The 15,079-nt window shown below is 41.8% G+C and overlaps 1 pseudogene; it reads right to left on the bottom strand.

The window, feature by feature from the left end:
* Positions 1-3,334: 3,334 nt before the first annotated feature.
* LOC149161363 (heat shock cognate 70 kDa protein-like) lies at positions 3,335-5,564 on the bottom strand (annotated as a pseudogene).
* Positions 5,565-15,079: the final 9,515 nt, after the last annotated feature.

Raw genomic sequence — 15,079 nt, 5'->3', positions numbered from 1 at the left:
CAACTATCGGGTGATATTGCCTACCAGTTAGAGGACAGTGGTACGCAGGGATCTTAAGTTCGACAAGTAGAAAGCCATGTGAGTATCACTTGAGAGGGAGCTCAAGTTGCATACAGAGGAGGAACTTTTGGTTCCAAAGGATGAGGAGCCTCAGACTGATGCGGAGCAGCTGCATGCAGAGGATCTGGGAGTGGAGACATCCACTCATGTAGAGTCTTCTAGGGATGGACGGAAACGCTCACGAGAAGCTGATAGGTTGATGCTAGATGCACGAGAGAATGTGGGGCAGCCATCCTCTCAGCACAGAGAGAGGAGATCTCCTGAGAGGTACACTAGTTACATGGCCCTGGTTGGGGAGTGTGTAGCGACCGAACTTTCTTCTTTCGAGGAAGCAGTGCAGCAACCAGTCTGGGTTGATGTGATGGTAGAGGAGTACGACTCTATCATTTGGAACAGTGTGTGGGATGTTGTCCCAAGACCAGTGGACAAGTCAGTGGTGAGTTCCCGATGGCTTTAGAACGTAAAGCAGGCAACTGATGGCAATGCTGAGAAACATAAGGCAAGGTTCGTTGCCCATGTTTTCTTACAGGTCGAGGGGATTGACTATGATGAGACTTTTTCTCCTGTAGCAAGGTACTCATCTATTAGATTGATGTTGGCACTATCAGCTCAGATGGGGTTGGAAGATCCATCAGATGGATGTGAAGATGACGTTCCTCAATGCGAAGATTGAGGAAGAGGTGTACATTGAGCAACCCGAAGGATTTGAGACCTTTTATCGTGAGTTTCATGTGTGTCGACTCAAGCGAGCATTGTATGGGCTGAAGCAAGCACCCCGTTCTTGGTACACTAAGATCGACAACTATTTCACTGGGATGGGCTTCACGAACAGTGAAGCAGATGCAAACCTTTACCACATTATGGTAGAAGGTAAACCATTGATCATTGTACTTTATATTGATGATTTGATTTTGACAGGTGATGATCAGTTGATCAAGTCTTGCAAGTAGGACCTTGCAAGAGAGTTTGAGATGAAGGACATGGGCCTCATGCACTACTTTCTAGGCATGGAAGTGTGGCAGAAAGATGGGGAAGTATTGGTGTCTCAAGGCAAGTATGCCAATGAGATACTCAGGCGCTTCCACATGGAGAAGTGCAAACCCAGGCAAACTCCTCTAGCTGGTAACTGGAGGAAGGAGGATGCTACTTCAGGTGAGGTAGTAGCCGCTACTGTTTATTGGAAGCTTGTGGGTTCACTCATGTATCTAGTGAACATACGACCAGATTTTTTCTTTGCAGTGAACCAATTGAGTCAAGCTATGGTTCAACCAACCAAGATGTTTTGGAAGGCAGTGAAGCATGTGCTGAGATACCTTAGAGGCACATCTCAGTATGGATTATGGTACAGACGGATAGAGGGAGTGAAGCTTTAGGTCTTCACGGATGCTGATTGGGAAGGGAGTCCATCAGATCGGAAGAGCACTTCTAGAGGAATCTTCAACCTTGGTTTAGCTGCAGTTTCCTAGTATAGCAAGAAATAGAGGTCAGTTGCACTTAGCTCAGCAGAGTCTGAATATATGGCTCCCAGTCAGGCAGCATGCGAGGCCATTTGGATGCGGAATATTCTAGTGGGATTGTTTGGTCAGATGATGGATCCTACAGTGATATATTGCGATAATAAGAGTTGCATAAAAATCTCTAAGAATCCAGTGTTTCATGACAGGTCCAAACACATAGATATTCGGTACCATCATCTTCGAGACTGTGTGGTGAAGAGGATCATGATGTTGCTGTATGTTTCGACCGAGGAATATGATGTAGATATTTTGACTAAGGCATTGTGAAAATGCAAGTTCGACTTTCACAGAGACAGGATTGGGGTGACTGATAATCACTTTCTTGTTGAGAGGGAGTGTTGAAAATAACAAGAAGAAATGATAAATATAGAAGTGCTAAAAATAGCATTGCCATAAATAGCATTTCAGGATACCTTCCTATTTTAGTTAGTCCTTGAACTAAAATAGTGAAGTAAAATTCGAATTTGGTCTTAGCAGCTATTTGTAAAATAATTAATTAATTCATCCTGAGTTAATTAGTTAAGGAAAAATAAACATGAAGTCTATGTGAGGACATGCAACAATTATTCCTTTGATTAAGGAATTTATCCATTAGCTAAAGGGATAAGGATGAGTTGTAATTAGTTAGCTCAGTTAACTGAGTTAAGTCCAGTTACATTAGTTCCTTAGCTGAGTTAAGTTCAGTTAGTTAATGCTTGCATGCATGTAACTACTGCACTTCAGATAACTGAATATTCTTTCATAAATAACTCATGCATGTCAGTTCTGTCAGAGACCCACTTGAGATCAAATGGAGGGACAATGTACTATCAGTTGCAGGAATATTCTATTGTGAATATCTCTTGCATGCAGAAGGAATTCATTCCTTGAGGATTGCGCATTTACTTCTTTAGTTTAGTGAGTGTGTGATGAGGCCAATTCACACAGGTGGCATCAGTGGACCCCAAGAAAAACTGCGCAAGGAAATAGGAGGCTTGGAGGGCTGAGGATGGTCATATTTTGATTCTATTTAGTCTGTGAGTTGTATACTGGGATTGTACTGAGAGCTGGATAGTTTCTGAGCTAAGGCTCTTGTGTAATCTGAGATATTTCCACTTGTATGAAAATACAGAGAGTGGGGTTTTAGGCTGAGGCTTCCCCCAGAGTTTATCTTCTGTGTTCATGTGTGTTTGCTTATCTTTTCAGTTATATGTGTTCTTGTATGATATTTCTCATATTCAATTAAACTTCCGCAAAGTTTGATTGTAGAAGTAGATCTAGTATACTGCTTTAGTACATTGCATTATCAGTTGATCTACAAGTGAAATTTCTACACATTTACTTTCTAAACTCTGATTAGTAAGAACAAAAAAAACTATACAAAGTCAATATAGCAATAAAAGCATATTGAAAAAATAAAACAACTCCTAATAGCGAAATAGAATATCCAATACAAATCCTCTTTTCCTTACCCATCAAAACAACATCAATCAATTATCATGTCTAAAATGAAGAGACAATCTACCTTTTAAATCCTGGTTATTGCACCACAATTAAAGTGAAACATACATCAAATATTTGAAGGAAAATCCCTTAGCGGTACAGAACACAGCGCATAACGACCAGATAGAATATCCAACACAAATCCTCATTTCCTTACATGTCAAAACAACAACATTCAATTCTAATGTCTAAAATTCAGAGACAGTCCACCTTCTAAATCCTGGTTTGTAAGTGCATTCTATCATCTTTTAAGACGATATAAAGGTGAAAATTATTTAATCAACTTCTTCAATTTTAGGCCTCGAGCCTGCAGCAGCAGAATAACCCTGTTCAGGAGATCCAACAGCTCCATATGCTCCACCAGGTATTTCAGCACCAACACCTTAGTACATCTTAGCAATGATAGGATTGCAAGTGTTCTCCAGCTCCTTCATCTTGTCATCAAACTCGTCGGCATCTGCAAGCCGGTTGGTATCTAGCCACTAGATAGCCTGTTCAAGAGCATCCTCAATCTTCTTTTTATTAGACGGATCTAACTTTGCCGCAATATTTTCATCTCGAATGGTATTCCTTATGTTGTAAGCATAGTTCTCCAAAGAGTTCTTGGCCTCTGCCTTCTTCTTGGGCACTTCATCTTCAGCCTTGTATGTCTCAGAATCACGAACCATCTTCTCAATATCCTCTTTACCCAATCTACCCTTGTCCATTGTAATGGTGATTTGGTTTTTCTAACCAGTGTTTTTGTCCTTAGCAAACACGTTTAGAATACCATTGGCATCAATATCAAAGCACACAGTGATCTGGGGAACTCCTCTGGGAGCAGGGGGAATACCAGAAAGTTCAAATTTACCCAACAAGTTATTGTCCCTGGTTCGAGTTCGCTCACCCTCATACACTTGAATCAACACACCAGGCTGGTTGTCTGAGTAAGTAGAAAAGACTTGCTCCTTCTTTGTGGGGATGGTAGTATTCCTGGAGACGAGAACTGTCATAACCCCACCTGCAGTTTCTAGCCCTAATGAAAGGGGAGTAACATCTAGAAGCAACAGATCTTGCACTTTCTCATTGCCCTCTCCACTCAAAATAGCAGCTTGCACTGCAGCTCTGTATGCAACAACCTCATCAGGGTTAATGCTCTTGCAAAGCTCCTTGCCATTGAAGAGGTCCTGCAACAAGGACTGAACCTTAGGGATCCTAGTAGACCCACCAACAAGAACCACATCATGGATTGAGCGTTTGTCCATCTTCGCATCCCGCAGGCATTTCTCAACAGGCTCCATGCACTTCCTGAACAAATCCATGTTCATCTCTTCAAATCTAGCCCTAGTAATAGTGGTATAGAAGTCAATACCTTCATATAGGGAATCAATCTCAATGGTGGTCTGGGCAGTTGATGAAAGGGTTCTCTTAGCTCTCTCACAGGAAGTTCTGAGTCTCCTGAGGGCTCTGGCATTACCACTAATGTCCTTCTTATGTTTTCTCTTAAACTCTTGTACAAAGTGGTTCACCAATCTATTATCAAAATCTTCACCACCCAAATGTGTATCACCAGCAGTAGCCTTCACTTCAAAAATACCCTCTTCAATTGTGAGCAGAGACACATCAAAAGTACCTCCACCCAAATCAAAGATAAGAACATTCTTCTCACCAGAACTGCTAGCCTTCTTGTCAAGCCCATACGCAATAGCAACAACAGTGGGCTCATTAATAATTCTCATAACATTCAACCCAGAGATTGCCCCTGCGTCCTTGGTTGCCTGCCTTTGAGAATCTTTGGAGTATGCAAGAACAGTGACCACAACATTCTTAACAGTGGTCCCAAGATAAGCTTGGGAAATCTCCTTCATCTTAGTTAAAACCATGGAAGAGATCTCTTCGGCTGCAAAATGCTTCTCCTCCCCTTTGTATGATACAACATGTTGGGCTTATCGCCAACCCCTGAAATGACCTTGAAAGGCCATAATTTCGTATCACTCACAACGAAGGGATCAGAGAACCTCCTACCAATCAACCACTTTGCATCTACCATAACATAAAGAACTGATTTAGATCGAACACAAATGCAAATTCTACACAAACATAATCTTACAGATGCAAATTCTAGGCAAAGGCTATCATACAGCATGTAAACTTTTATTAATCGCCTTCAAAAAACTATAAGTTGAATTATGTCAATCCCGGTTCATATTTGAGAATGAAAGGGGAATTAATATACAATTGAATCACATATACAACAATAAGCAGTGGAATAAACTCCCTCAAAAGAGTGACAAAGATTAAATGGTAAAGATTACAGACCGAAAACAATGTTGATGGGATTCATGGCAACCTGGCTATTGGCGACACCTCCATTCAGACGCTCTGTATTAGTAAATGCAACATAGGAAGGAGTGGTTCGATTCCCTGATCATTGGCGATGATTTCCACCCTGTCGTGCTACCACACTCCTACACACGAGTGCATCGTCCCCAGATTGATTCCGATCGCTGCTCCCTCGCCCATATTCGACACTCTCACACACAAAATGCAGAGAATGCAGAGAGGAAGTGAATTTATGAAATTGGGATGAGAGTGATCGAAACTGTAGACGAGTAATGCAGGGCAAGAAACACGAGAGGTGGAATGTTCAAAATAGTTGTTTCACAGTTGAATACTCGGAATGAGGTTTGGTTTTTCAACTAATTTCCTTTTGTAGCCAAAACTTTCTCTTATGTGATTTCTACTCAAAGACTTTGCTTAATCTGTCATGGATTTTTATTGTGATACACATCTATTTTTTTTTCTTTTGAAAAACTCTATCCATCAATTTTTTTTGTTGTGTAAACCCATAAACCCATTTTTCTCCTTCAAGAAACTTCATTTACCATATTTTATTGTTATACTAACTTAATTTTCTCCTTCAAGAAACTTCATTAACGGATTTTGTGATCCAGGTGGATATTGGTGGCCACCTGCTAATTCCACTTGGATCCCCTCTAGTGCTTCTTACAGTTTTTTTCAGTTTCCTTAATTATAGCACAGTTTACTATTTTTAGCAGTTTTTCGGGTCCTAAACTTCCGGAGCCGTTTTGAGGCCCTAAACGACGTTTTTTTGGGAGATCTACCGCTAGCGATTTTTCTGATAAAAATCGTCTTTTCCGTCGTAGTCCTCGGAGAGATCTTTCCAACGGGCTATCATGCACGTCAAATGGAGATAGTATGACCAATTCACGACCCCGGGAAGTTGATGTACCAACTTACCCAAAAACGGGGCCCACAATTTGGCGTTTCATCTTCTAGGGTTAGGTTTTGGAATGTGAAGGGTTTTCCATTGTTTCTCAACAATAAATAGGCCTTCGAGCCTCATTGTGAGACAGTTCAGAGGCATGTAGCCACCACATCTCTTCTCAGAGATAAGCTACCATCGCCCTAGCTGGTTTATTTCCATTTCTGTTTGTAAGCATATTTCAGTATTTTACAGTAATGAATTGAGGTATTATTTCCGCTGCATATCTGTCTTTATGGTTATCTCTGTATTTTATTGCGTTTCTGTTTAAATCCGGATCAGTGGTATCAGAGCGGTCTGCTTTTCTTCTCTGTTTTTCTTTGCATGTCCCCGACGAGGTCGGGATATAAGGAGTTAGGGCTTGAACTGGTTGAACCTTTGCAAGACCAGCCTCGCAAATCCCGACGGCCTCCCATGGCGAATGAAAAGAAAGACGAGGGGGCAAGAGATCCTATCAAAATCTTGCTCGAAGAAGCCCTCGAGCGACAAAGGAACGCGATGATGGACAACTTTGCCCAAATCCTTCAGCGGCTACCCAGGGGCGACGCGTCGGCTTCCAACAACAACTCTGGAAAAGCCACACCATTTAAGGTACAAGTTAATTTTGAAATCCCCATATTTGAGGGTTAGATAGACGCAGATGCCGTCGATAAATGGTTAAATGTGCTAGAGGGTTATTTTTCTGTTCATGATTTTTCCAGTCGGGAAAAGATTATTTTCGCTCTTCTCAAAGCAGCCCCCCACGTCAAGGATTGGTGGGAAACCTACTGCGAGCAGAAGGATGAAAGTACAGGCTCACTATTTTCAGTCACACCGACTTGGGATTCATTTCGAGATGCCATCAAGGAGCAGTACTACCTTGTTGGAAGCTATGAGGATCAATACATAAAGTGGACCACGCTACGGCAGGGAAGGGACCAAGACGTACCAGAGTTTACCAATATTTTCCATACCCTTCGCACAAAGCTGGGTATCAAGGATACAGAGCAACATTTGGTACTAAAATACCGTGGCTGCCTACACAAGTACATCCAAGAAGAAATAGAATTCCTGAACATCTCCTCGCTCGGCACGGCATACCGATATGCCGTCAAGGTCGAGCAAAAGTTTAAACAGAAGAAGCGAGACTTTGGGTCTGCGAATCCGAAACAAGGGAAAGGTGCCCCCAAACCGCAGAACAAAGGACAAATCCAAGGTGGGGTGGCCCAAGAAAACCCGCCAAAGCTACAAGCAAAGAACAGCGCCGCGAAGCCGAAAAAGGACACCAGAAAGTGGTCTGAGTTCCATAAGAGCTCCACTCACAACACAAGTGAGTGTCGGGCCAAGCAGTCACTGGTGGCTGAGCTAAAGGTTTCAGAATCAGATGCATGTTCTGAATCTGAGTCAGAACTCGATAAGGGGAATGACAAAGGGAAGCAGATTATTGATGCGGAACCCAACGCCACTGTTGCCACCATGAAGATCCAGAAGGAGGAATCTGAAGATCCAGAGGAGGAGGAGCGTCTCTTCCACTCCCAGATGTGGGTAAAGGGCTCCCCGCTACAGTTCATTGTCAACAGCGGGAGCCAAAAGAACCTCATTTCGGCAGAGGTCATGAAACGGCTGGGCTTACCGACCACAACACATCCACAACCATACACCATTGGGTGGCTGCACCAAGGACGGGATCTTCGCGTGAGCCAACAGTGTCGCCTTCCATACAACATCAAGCCCTTCACGGATGAGGTATTGTGTGACATTGCTCCCCTTGAAGTTTGTGATGTGTTATTAGGACAACCATACTTGTGGAAGCGACATGCTGTGTATGAGTCAAGGCCCCGTGTTGTTATTGTTACTTTGGGAAATAAGTTGTACAGGATACCAGAGGTAGCACCACCTACCGCCATCTCTTTGGTGACTGCAAAACAATGCAGTAAGCTCATTTCCAAAACCGGGAAGTTTGTTTTCCTGATGATACGCCCTCAAGAAAAGAAGAAGACAGTGGCCACGACCTCCAGACAGGGCCCCTTCGCACGACAACTACAGATGGACAAGGTCATGGAGGAGTATGAGGACATCTTCACCTCCCCCGCAGGGGTTCCTCTGCACTGTCAGGTCAAGCACTCCATTGATCTAACCCCAGGTTCGCCGCTGCCCAATGGACCAATCTATCGACGCTCTGTTATGGAGAACGATGAAATCAAGAGGCAGATTCAGGAGTTGCTGCAAAAAGGTCACATCCGTCCGAGTTCATCGCCCTGTGGGAGCTCGATCGTGCTGGTACAAAAGAAGGATGGGACTTGGAGACTCTGTATTGACTATCGGGCGCTGAACAAGATCACTGTCCGTAATAGGTACCCAATCCCACGGATTGATGACCTCCTGGACCAACTAAAGGGGGAAAAATATTTTAGCAAGATCGATTTGAAGTCAGGATATCACCAGGTACCAATCGAACCCTCCGATGTGTGGAAGACTGCCTTCAAAGCCAAGGAGGGCCTTTTCGAATGGTTGGTTATGCCTTTCGGATTGACGAATGCTCCTGCAACCTTCATGAGGCTAATGGACGACATCTTGCGGCCATTCACCAACTCATTTGTAGTGGTATACTTGGATGACATCTTGATCTTTAGCAAGACTTGGGAAGAGCACCTCCACCACATCCGACAAGTTCTCCAAACACTGCGACAACACAAGTTATGTGCCAATTTGGAGAAATGCACTTTTGGCATGACCCAGGTTCAGTATCTGGGATACATTATTGATGAACGGGGGGTGCATGTGGATCCAACCAAGATCCAAGTCATTCAGGATTGGCCATCTCCAACCACTCTGACAGAGCTTCGCAGCTTTCTAGGCCTTGCCAACTTCTACCGTAGGTTCGTGTTGGGATTTTCTCATATCACTTGGCCCTTGAGTCAGGTCACCAAGGGAGGAGCGAAAGCAAATTTTTTTTGGTCTGAATCTCAACAGAAGGCATTCACAGAGTTGAAAGATCGACTCTGCACAACACCAGTTCTTGCATTACCAGACTTGCAACAACCATTTGAGGTCGAGACAGATGCCTCTGACTATGCTATTGGGGCAGTCCTTACTCAACACGGGCATCCAGTGGCATATCACAGTGAGACACTTTCAGACACAGTCCGGAAGTATCCCACTTATGACAAAGAGATGTATTCCATTGTGCAGGCCTGCCGAAAATGGAAGCATTACATTTTGGGGAAGGAAACGGTCATCCACACAGACCACCGACCCCTGCAGTTCATACAGACCCAAGGGAAATTGCAGAATGATCGCCATCAGAAGTGGTCCACATACCTGCAATAGTTCCATTTGAATATCAAGTATAAGAAGGGCAGCACCAATAATGTTGTAGATTGCCTCAGTCGACCACCGATCATGGCATTAACCACCGTGCTCAACTCTTGTGGGCACGAGACTTCTGATTGGCCACTGCTCTACAAAAGCGACCCAGAATTCGGCCACACATACCAGACACTCTTGGAGGGTCAACATGTTCCAGATTTTCACCTCCAGGATGACCTGTTATGCCACCTGGGTCACCTTTGTGTTCCTTCAAGTGAGCGTGCCAAGATGATCTGGGAAGCACACTAAAGTCGGGCCGTTGGGCATTTTGGGGTCGAAAAAACGGTGGCAGTACTGCAGAAATATTTCTATTGGCCGAATCTTCGACAGGATGTCGGGAAGTACATCAGATCATGCACTGCTTGCGCCATTGCCAAACCAACCATCAAGAAGCAAGGCCTCTATACCCCGCTGCCTACTCCTAGTCGACCTTGGGAATCCATCTCCATGGATTACATGTCAGGCCTCCCTTCCACTAGGCATGGAAATGACTGTGTTTTTGTGGTCGTCGACAGGTTCTCGAAGATGGCCATTATGACGGCCTACAAGAAGAATATCACAGCAGAAGCCACTGCTAAACTCTTCTTTGAAAGAGTATGGGTACACTTTGGGATCCCATAGTCTATCATTTCAGATCGGGATAGCAGGTTCCTCAGTACATTTTGGTCTAGCCTCTGGTCGATGCTGGACACCAAACTCACTAAGTCCACAGCCTTCCATCCTCAAACTGATGGCCAGACTGAGGTCGTCAACAGGATGATCGTATACATTCTATGCATGTACAACTCAAAGCATCCACGCACATGGGATGAGAGCCTTCCCTATGTTCAGCACAGCTACAACCGGGCTCTCCACAGCTCGACTGGCCACAACCCTTTTCAGGTGGGATTGGGATTCCAGCCACTATATCCCATCGATGTGGCCATGCCATTTGCAGCTACTCACGCAGATTCTGCTCATGTCCAGTCTGAAACAGATAAGGCAAATAGATTCATTGAGCACATCCAACATATTCGCCAGCAGGTCCATGAAATTCTGGAGAAATCAAATGCCAAGTACAAGCAGCGACATGATCAACATCGGGTGCTACACAAGTTTCAAGTGGGCGACAAAGTCTGGTTGCATTTGCAAAAGGAACGCCTTACCGGAGCCTATCGGAAACTCAGACCACTTCGATATGGCCCTTACACCATTACCAAGGCTGTGGGAGATAATGCATTTGAGCTCAGCATTCCCCCATTCCTTGGCCTGCACCCGGTGTTCGATGTCGACCGCCTTCGGCCATACTTTCCACCATTACTAGACACGTCCGACATTGCAGAACAACTCACACCCACAGAGTTAAATCCAAATTGCATGGAACAAGCTGCAACTGATCGGATCATGGACACACAAATCAAGCACACTCACCAGCAGAATATCCAACTGTATCGAGTTGTCAAAGCAGGACAACTCCTTCACCAGGGCAAGTGGCTCACCAGGGACCAAGTGCAGCAGAAGTTCCCTCATCTCATGGAGGAAATCAACGCAATGGGGACCATTGCTTCCTAAGGGGGGAGGAATGATCTAGGTGGATATTGGTGGCCACCCGCTAATTCCACTTGGATCCCCTCTAGTGCTTCTTACAGTTTTTTTTCAGTTTCCTTAATTATAGCACAGTTTACTATTTTTAGCAGTTTTTCGGGTCTTAAACTTCCGGAGCCGTTTTGAGGCCCTAAACGACGTTTTTTTGGGAGATCTACCGCTAGCGATTTTTCTGATAAAAATCGTCTTTTCCGTCGTAGTCCTCGGAGAGATCTTTCCAACGGGCTATCATGCACGTCAAACGGAGATAATATGACCAATTCGCGACCCCGGGAAGTTGATGTACCAACTTACCCAAAAACGGGGCCCACAATTTGGCGTTTCATCTTCTAGGGTTAGGTTTTGGAATGTGAAGGGTTTTCCATTGTTTCTCAACAATAAATAGGCCTTCGAGCCTCATTGTAAGACAGTTCAGAGGCATGTAGCCACCACATATCTTCTAAGAGATAAGCTACCATCGCCCTAGCTGGTTTATTTCCATTTCTGTTTGTAAGCATATTTCAGTATTTTACAGTAATGAATTGAGGTATTATTTCCGCTGCATATCTGTCTTTATGGTTATCTCTGTATTTTATTGCGTTCCTGTTTAAATCCGGATCATTTTGGGATATTAACATTTTTTTATTGTTATACTAACTTAATTTTCTCCCTTAAGAAACTTCATTAACGGATTTTGGGATATTATTATTAAAATTTGAAATGGTTTTCATCTTTCATAGCATAAGTTTAATCTTATAATTTTGAAAATTTTGATTTTAATTTGTGGGCCAAAAATAAAAGAAAAATGATATATTCCTAAAAAAAATATAGGAGAAGGAGAATGTTCAAATAATACACAAATCTAAGTTTATAGTCTTAAAGAAATTTCAACATAATTCACTTCATTTGAATAAGAGGAAAGTAAGTTTTAAATAATTGCCCCACAAGTCTAATTCAGTCATTGAAAAAATTCCATCTAGAAGTTTTATTGTTAGATAACCCTATTTCTCTCCTTCAAGAAACTTCATCTATTGGGTTTTGGGAATTATTGTTATAGCTTGCAATGGTTTTCATCTTCCAACCTCATAATTTTAGTGTTACAACGTCATAGTCTGAATTTCTAACAATGAAATGGGTATGTTTCAATTAGTGACATAGGTACCTTGATTCGTTAGTATGAGATTTTTTATTAAATACCCATATCCAAGTGTAATTGGTCTAAAAATATCTATTGTCTACTTTGGTGAGCCACAAAATAATATCTACTAGAATCAACTATCTCCACAATTTCCAATTAAAAATCAGTTTTATATTCAAGGGTCACCTTACTTTATAATGAAGACAAGAAGAGGGAAGAAGTTATCCTTACATCCTATCTTTTCATGTTTCTATGAGAGGAAATTCTAATGCGAACAAAATTATGATTCTCTTTTGTTGTATATATGCCCTCTTGGATCATACAATGTTCTTGATTTATTATAAATAAATAGAAATGTTTCCTATATTTGAAAAATAACTAATGTATTATTTATTTCTTTTGCATGTTTTTTAGTGGGGAAGCACACAGGATTTTCTTATATGGATTCTTGTCTACAGTATTTATTTTTGAAATGAACAACTATGTTGTGGCATTCTCTATTTTGCACATTGTTGGCATGGAGTACTATGATTTCTTTGTGTGGTTTGTGTTTACTATTTATGCATCCTTTATGTTTATTACTGCATATGTGAGTGTGGACTTCCCCACTAGACCAATGTGGTTGAACTCTTGTGATGGAAGGGATTCACATTGCTAATGATGGGCAAAATTCACATCTTTGGTTCAAGCCACAAGGTCCTCAACTCTCATTGAGATAATGTGTGATTTTATATGGTTTTGAATACAACACATGTTACTTTATAAGTGTTGAAAATGCAACAAGAAAATCCTAATTTAATTTTGCCTAGATTAAATTGAGAGAAATTTCAATTTCAATTTCAGCAGAATACTTGGAGGTAGTTAATTGAGGTGGCATGGGTCTTGTCATTCAATTAACTCAATAAATTCAAGTTGGAGACACTTGAGTTTAGTTCTACATGATTGATTACTAATTTGTAGCAATCTATTTCAGTTAATTTGAGTTATTATCAGTGTAACTAGTTTTCATTGTTAGTAGAACTAGTGGAGGTTCAATCAAGGGCGTGCAACTTTTTTCACACTGAGTGATCATCCAGTCAAATAGATCAATTAGCCTAAATTAACTCATGCATGCATAGAATTTGAGTTACTTAGTTGAGATTGGAGTTCAAGGGCAGTGTACTATCAATTGTAGAATTTTCCAAGTTCTACAGGTGGTGCATGTAGTCAAAGAAGGGCCTAAAGGAATTGCGTAATTCTCAATGAATAATTTCCCTAATTAATAGGGGTTAATTCCTCATCAAATAGCACAAGGAAATAGGATCTTGCCAGGCTGAGAAATTGGCTAAGTATTGGCTCGAGTCAGTCTGTGAGGCAGTGAGATAGATAATACTAGTTCAGAGGTTTCTCAGGCTTGAGAAAACATTGTATTTCTTATATATTCTTTGATTAATGCAATACATATACTAAGGGCTTTTGAGTAGTTGCTTTCCCTAGATAAATCTTTGTGTATGTGTGTTGAATCTTGATGCATGTTAATTATTTGTGTTCTCGATCTTGATTTGTTTTCTATAGATAAGTAGAGTAGCTTCAAGTCTTCTGATCTAGTAAATTTCATGAGAAGTTTTGAATCTACACATTAAATTTTCATATGGTATCAGAATAGGAATCACAATAGAGAAGAGAATTGGAAGTTGTCTTTGTAGGTGGATCGAATTTGCAGGATCAATTCTTCAGACTAGCAGGATGAATTTCTATGGACTAAGACTCAAGTATGCCCTTGAGGGTAGCTCGAATTATGTTGCTTGGAAGGACAATATGGAGCGAGTGTTGGAAGATAATGGGCTAAAGGAATTTGTACATAATGATATCTCAAAGCCTCCAACATTTGATGCTTAATATCTAGCAGAATGGAAGAAGCGTGTAGCAAAGGCGAGGAGGATCATATTGGAGGGAGTTCGAGACACTATTGTCTTGAATCTCCTGTAGAAAGAGACTCCATATGCAATGTGGAAGGCCTTGATAGATTTGTTCCAGAACAATAGTGATCACAGGAAGCTCGCACTGAAGGACAAGCTTCGAAATATTTGTATATTTTTACTTGTAGATTCAACAACTTATGTGATATGCTAAAACACAAGACAAGAAAGTACTCTACTCTTCAATAGAAACCAAAATTGATCGATGAAAACAATAAGAAGAAAAGGAAGAATATCAATCACACAAAACATAATATTTCTCTGGGGAAAGAAAATTCTCAAAACCTCGACTATCTATATTGCATTAACCAAAAGATCTGAGAAGAAATGCAATGCTTGTTCAACTCGAACAATTCCTGCACAAGTACAATCTATCTCTCTGCTTCAAAAACCAGCTCAAACCAACACTTAGCCAAATATGTTGCCTGTTAAGCCCCTACTTCCTTGCACAATTCCTGAGGGAATTAGCCCATATTTAATTAGGAAATTCTCTCTCCATAACTGCACAATCCATCATAGGCCCTCAATTGATTGCATGCACCATCTGTACAACTTGGAAAATTATACAATTGATAGTACATTGTCCCTGAACTCTAATCTCAACTGGGTCTTCCTCTGAATTGACATGCATGAGTTATTTATGAGTGAATCTTCAGTTAACTGGTGGATTAGTGAAGCTGCACTGGTGCTTCTCCGCACTACTAGACCTCCTACTAGTTCCTCAAACAGTTGGAACTAGTTTAACTGA

This window comes from Pinus tabuliformis, chromosome 5_2 (assembly GCF_031772625.1).
Source record: "Pinus tabuliformis cultivar Carrire ecotype Pingquan chromosome 5_2, CPIR1, whole genome shotgun sequence".
NCBI classification, from domain to species: Eukaryota; Viridiplantae; Streptophyta; class Pinopsida; order Pinales; family Pinaceae; genus Pinus; species Pinus tabuliformis.
The sequence above is the reverse complement of the archived record's forward strand: the minus strand, read 5'-3'. Positions and strand labels throughout refer to the sequence as shown.